This window comes from Chelonoidis abingdonii, chromosome 1, assembly GCF_003597395.2.
Source record: "Chelonoidis abingdonii isolate Lonesome George chromosome 1, CheloAbing_2.0, whole genome shotgun sequence".
Lineage (NCBI taxonomy): Eukaryota > Metazoa > Chordata > Testudines > Testudinidae > Chelonoidis > Chelonoidis abingdonii.
In genome coordinates, this window is record NC_133769.1 from 266505991 (window position 1) to 266512515 (window position 6525).

The following is a 6525-nucleotide window of genomic DNA, read 5'->3' on the forward strand; positions in this document are numbered from 1 at the left end:
CACTCTCTATTACATCCTTTTTGAGAAGCAATGATAAAGCAGAACACAATATTTAAGGAGAGGGCATACTATTGATTTATATAATGGCATAATATTTTTAGTATTTTTCCTATATCCCTTTTTGAACATCACCTAACATTCTATTTTCCTTTTTGACAGCTGATGCACATTAAACAGATGTTTTCATCAAGCTGTTCACAATGATCCTTAGGTCTTTTTTCCTGAATGGTCACAATTAATTTAGAACCTATCAGTGTGTATGAGTTGTTCAAATTGGTCCTTCCAATGTACATAAGCTCACACTTCTCTACAATAAATTTAATTGGCATTCTTGTTGCCTTGTTTTCCTATCATTATTAGGACTTTCCGAAGTTCCTCAACCCTCTCAAGACTAAAAAGAATGATTTTGTTCTCCACATATTTCAATCACTCACCTTCTCTTCCAGATTATTAATATATTATTTAACATCAGTCTTAGCAAGTTAATTAACTCAGCTCTTTAGCTATTCCACTGGTAACCTCCATCTGTGATTAAAATTGATATTTTTGACTGTTTCTGTTCCATGAGAGGCTTTTAGCTTTCACCTTATGATTATTTTCTTTCCACAGCTCCTTGCAAGAAACTTTAAGGCGGTTTTTTGTAATTCTAACTAAATTCTAACTACAAGTGGCAGCTCTCTTATTTTGTTGATTTCTTCCAAATCTAACGGGTTGAAGATGCATGATCTTCCTTCACATAAGCTATATTCATTTGTCACTGTCATATCATGATTATTTAGGTATTTTATAAATCTGTTTTTTAATTAACTGCTACTAAACTAATGCTCACTCTTATGTAGTCTCCAGGATCATATCATCAGGATAGGGCATAAGAATGGCCTAGTAGTTTTGGCACTAGCCTAGAATTTTGAAGAGCTAGCTTCCCAGCTCCACCATGTTCAGAGTTTGAACTCGTTTTGGTTGTTTTTCCTTGCATTAAAAAAGTTCAGATCAATCCACAATCAGAAACCTTGGCAATTCTGAGCCACCATGTGCAAAACTGATCATTGCCCCTCATGAGCATAGGAGTAACATCTGGGGGTTATGGAAGACATTTCCGACCCTTGCTCCTCTCCCCACTTATATTGTTAATATCCTGTTCTTAGTCCCTAATTGCACCTGCAGTTCTTGTGCATTGTCATTCTTGGATTTCCTCTGCCCATCCCCCCTACTTATTTTGTGATTGTGCCTCTGTTTCTGGCTGATGAAGTCTAGTGAAGGTCACTGACCACATAGTATCTGAGAAAATCAATGTTAATTTCAAAGACAAATAGCTACCATAATGAATGTAACATCCCAATATTGCAAGCATCAAAACTTTTAAAAATAAATAGATTTTTTTCTACCTTGCTTGTGTATTGCATTAACATGGAAGGTATGATGGTTTGGTATGCTTTTATTGACAAGAGTTTAGGATGGCTTTATAAGTGTAAATCCAGCAGTGAGCTATTCTTATCTGAAAAGTGAGTTGTTGTGGTCTGACCAAATAAGAACATAAGAACATAACATAGGAATGGCCATCCTGGATCAGACCAAAGGTCCATCCAGCCCAGTATCCTGTCTAACAACAGTGGCCAATGCCAGGTGCCCCAGAGGGAGTGAACCTAATGGGACATGATTGAGTGATCTCTCTCCTGCCATCCATCTCCACCCTCTGACAAACAGAGACTAGGGATACCATTCCTTATCCATCCTGGCTAATAGCCATTAATGGACTTAACCTCCATGAATTTACCCAGTTCTCTTTTAAAAGCTGTTATTGTCCTAGCCTTCACAACCTCCTCAGACAAGGAGTTCCACAAGTTGACTGTGCGCTGTGTGAAGAACTTACTTTTATTTGTTTTAAACCTGCTGTCCATTAATTTCATTTGGTGGCCCCTGTTCTAGTTATGGGAACAAATAAATAACTTTTCCTTATTCACTTTCTCCATTTCACTCGTGATTTTATATACCTCTATCATATCCCCCCTTAGTATCCTCTTTTCCAAACTGAAAAGTCCTAGCTTTTTTAATCTCTCCCCATATGGGACCCATTCCAACCTTAATCATTTTAGTTGTTCTTCTCTGAACCTTTTCTAATGCCAGTATATCTTTTCTGAGATGAGGAGACCACATCTGTACACAGTATTCAAGATGTGGGAGACCATGGATTTATATAAGGGCAATAAGATATTCTCTGTCTTATACTCTATCCCCTTTTTAATGATTCCTAACATCCTGTTTCCTTTTTTGAGCGCCGCTGCACACTGCGTGGACATCTTCAGAGAATGATCCACAATGATTCCAAGATCTTTTTCCTGATTAGTTGTAGCTAAATATATGTGTATATTCCAAAAGACAGATGGGTATATACATATTCAAGTTTTTTGGGCAAGGACCATATATTCATGTGTACTTCTACAGGAACTAGCATAATGGGGCTTCAATCTTGATTAGGCTTTTGAGTACTACTGTAGTAATAGTAAATATCAGAGTTATTTTGAAGTGTTTGGGGAAAGTGATGTATTAAAAATATAGGTGTGGGGGCAATTAAGAAAAAAGCTGTGGATAGCCATACATAAAGTATGCACCACAATATCTTTATTGGCTGTATACACATGTTTCTTGTTCTTATCACTATTAAATCAAGATATGAGTCACTCATGTTTAATCTTAGGTTGTGTGACATCGGTTTTTAAAACAGTCAACATCTATTTTCTTTGTCATGCTTCAGTGCTTGAAAGAGAATATTGTAATGACTAAGTATATTAATTGCAACAGATACCTGGATTTTCAGCTAAAGTTTTGAGAGTCTATTGAAGCCCAAATAGACACAACATTGCTGTGTTCTTTTTTACCTGAGAATTTTTGCTGCCTTCCCCGAACCACAGAGATGAGGTTCAGTGTGACAAGACAACCCCTGAGTTTCAGGAAGAGAAGGAGAGGAAATGAGATAGAATCTTCAGTAATGATGGGCAAATGGTCTGATATTTAAATCTGAACCTAGTCCATTAAAAATGTTTGTTTCTTTTCAGAAAATATATAATTTCCCTTATGCTGCCTGGGAGCATATTTGTTGGACAAATTAGTTGTCCAGCTAAAGGTTTGGTTCTATTCAGAAGAAGCATTGCTATATTTGTGGTTATCGTGGTGCACAGCATCAAGCTCAAGAGGAAATCCAAGAACCTAGAACCCTCTTTGTGCCTATCTTTGTAATGGAGTCAGATACGATCCATAGTGAGGCTGCTGTAGGGAGAGATTCTGGCAATGAGCTGCATTATGTTTCTCTTTGAACAGACATGAGTTCCTACTAGAAAGAAGAAGAATGAAAAAAAGAAAAACGAAAAACAAAAAACAAAAAACAAGAAGAGGCATCTATCAGACAATGTGGCTTTGTACATGAAGAAGGTATTATGTTCAACCTGACCTCAGCCTACAACTCTTGACCTCAGCTCTAGAAAATGTGTCAGTTTTCTTGGCTGAGTTCAAGTGGTTGAAATGCTTCTAGTACTGTAAGAACATGCACACAGACACAAGTACACTTATTTCTATGAAGTCAGGAGGTGACAAAGCTCTCTTTGTATCTGGCAAATATAATTCTTTCCTGCTTGCATAATTGCTTAGATGTTTTTGTTTGAAATTCTATTAACATTGACACTTCGTGTACGCATTAAACTGGCTTGAATGATGTCTATACTCATTAGTTTTTTCACAGTAACTATTTTCCTCACAAGGTACATGATGCCAGAGCAAAGAAAAGTTAACAATTCCAAAACTCTGAGGGTGCCTTTGTTGGAACCAGTGTAGTTTTTTTAATCCACATTCCTTTCACTTTTTTAGCTCCCATAATCCCTGAAGAAAACAGTCAAACTTTGTGTTTTAATTAGGATTTTAAGTATTTATGGCCTTGAGCAACAAAAGAAAAAAAGAAATTCTACGGTTGTTGTGGGAAAAAGAGTGGGCCAACGTTGCATTCTTTGTGATTGTCATTTACATTTTTTAAGAACAGATGCCAAAAGTGAAAATAGTTTTATGATTTGCCACCAATTGTGACTAAAATGTAATTCAGAGTATTTTATTCTAAGTGTTCGAAAGAAACACCTAGCAAAGGCAATGGACTTTAGCAAGGGCTGATGCTCAATGAAGAGAATAAATTGGAATGCTAACAATGAGGCTATAAAAAGGATCATAAATCAGAACTCCTAAAATCAAAATGGTGCTTGTGTAAACATATGTTACACAGCATTCCAATTATTTAGAAACCTCCAAATTTCAATAGGATCTTGTGCCAGGCACCTGAAGTTCAGAGGAATTCCACATGATATGTAACGAAAAATTGCTTTGCATTGCTTCAGCACAACATTTATCCTTATACATTTTTGAAGTTTATTCATTCTTACATGGCTTTCTAAGTTACTGAAGCATCATTTTGCCTTGTTTATGCATCATTCTGCATTCTGGTTGTGGGTGTCTGATTTGTATGACTTTTTTTTATAATCCTTGACAGCCATTATTAGACAATCAGAGTGCAGGGATCAGCATAATCACTATTTACTTATTTCTCAATTACCATGCCCCAGATAATCGAATACGTCTATTCTGCTTAGAATTGCCAGCCTTGTGTCCCGATTGGCTCCTATATTCTGAATTCTAGAAACAAAAACACCACATCAGCTGTTTGCTCCCTTCTTGAGCCCTAAGAACTGGAACACATGCATGAAAAAGGAGAAAATAAATCCCCAAAGACAGGATTATTGAAGTGTGAGGGTGAAGTGTGCAGAAAGAGTGAAAAGGACACTAGAAACCTAACTGTAGAGACCAATAAGTAGTGAGAGAATAGGGCAGTGAAAGCAAGGAAGTGAATGGAAGGAAAAGAGGGGGAAAGGGATTGGTGGATGGGGAGAGTTAGGATGATGGAACAGTTATGGGTTTTTTTAATTAATTGCAAAGAAAACCAAAATGGAGAGAGACCAAAGGAAAAGAGACAAAAAGAAGGGAGAAAATCACTGTGCAAAAGATTATTTGTATTGTAGTACTTCCAAAGAGGCCTAATTGTGTTATGTACTTTTCAACCACACAAGAAGACTGCTGTAAAAAAACACAGCTTATGCAGGAGGAGAGAGATTTTCAAAGGCACAAATGGATTTGAGGCAACCAACTCCCATTGATTTTCTCAGTGAGAATTAGGCACCTATCTGCCATTTGTTTCTTGCAAAATCTTCTCCAGTCTATCAGACAAGATGCAACAAGTGAGCGTAACAAACAGTAAGGAAGGCAGGCAATAGGAGAATTATTTAACAATAAGCTATATAGACTAGCTATGTGTACAGGATAATAGTTCAAAATCATTTGAAGGATGCTTTTTTCCTTATATAAATAAAATCCAGTACCCCACTCAAGATGATCATTTCTGGTTATATGTAATAAGCTCAACAGCAGAGGTAATATTTAAAGAAGGATTTGAAGGAGGATAGTGTGGTTTTCATTTGCACCAGTACCGTTTTTACCACTCTAGATATAAAAACCTGTCAGAATGGTTTGAAGGAAACTCAGAATCAGACCCAGAGAGTATAGTGAGAGAGAAAGAGGGAAGGTAGAAACTGATTCAGCTGTAGGACAGACCGATAACTGTCAGTTTATTTTAACTGGCCATTGATTCTGGTTTTTATCTTCCTCCAAAGTTCTGGTGGCAAAGAGACATATTTCCCCGTGAGTCACTCCCCCAGGAGAGTGCCCACATTCCTTTGCAGAGGCTGATATTATTTGCCATCTCTCATATGACATTAGCTTTCTCAATATGGTAATAGCATCAGGCCTTATTTTCTTGAAGAGTTTCACTGCATATTTTCATAAACCACATTGAACACCATCCTTCTTGGGGCAAAGAAAAAAGTGATTACTGCAAGGGGAATGATTAGCTAAAGGTATGGGTTCCTGCCAGTTTTGTTAGATTGTAAGGGGAAGCTATAGCGAGCCAGAGCAAGAAAAGCTTCTCTCCCGTTCGCCTTTAGTAGAAGTCAGCACAGAGCAAGCTTATAAATGTGAATTGTATTCTTACCATTGTACAGCAGTGGCTGATTCAAAAAGAGAGATCTGGAGCCCCTTCAGCTCTCCTGTAAGATTTGTGAGAAAGTAGTTTGAGACTATATTGACAATTTCTGACAATCTATCATTTTAGAGCAACAGATTTAAAAGTCCGGGAAGTTATCTGTGGCCAGATTCTGACATTTCGAACAGAACAGGTACAATGCATAGGAAGGTGCTGTCCATTATTTCAGACTCCACCAAGCACATGGGAAAGCACCACAAAATATCACAGGGAATGGGAGTGCCACCAAACTGCTCTAGTATGATCTCATAAGGCACACATTACCTCAATAAGCCCCTTTGAAAATTCCTGTCTAGATGCATGCAAACACACACTCTGGCTTCCTGCCTGCTCAGATTTTGACCATAAAATGTCCCATGGCTGTGTGCATAATTAGCGTATATGAACAGATTTTTCAC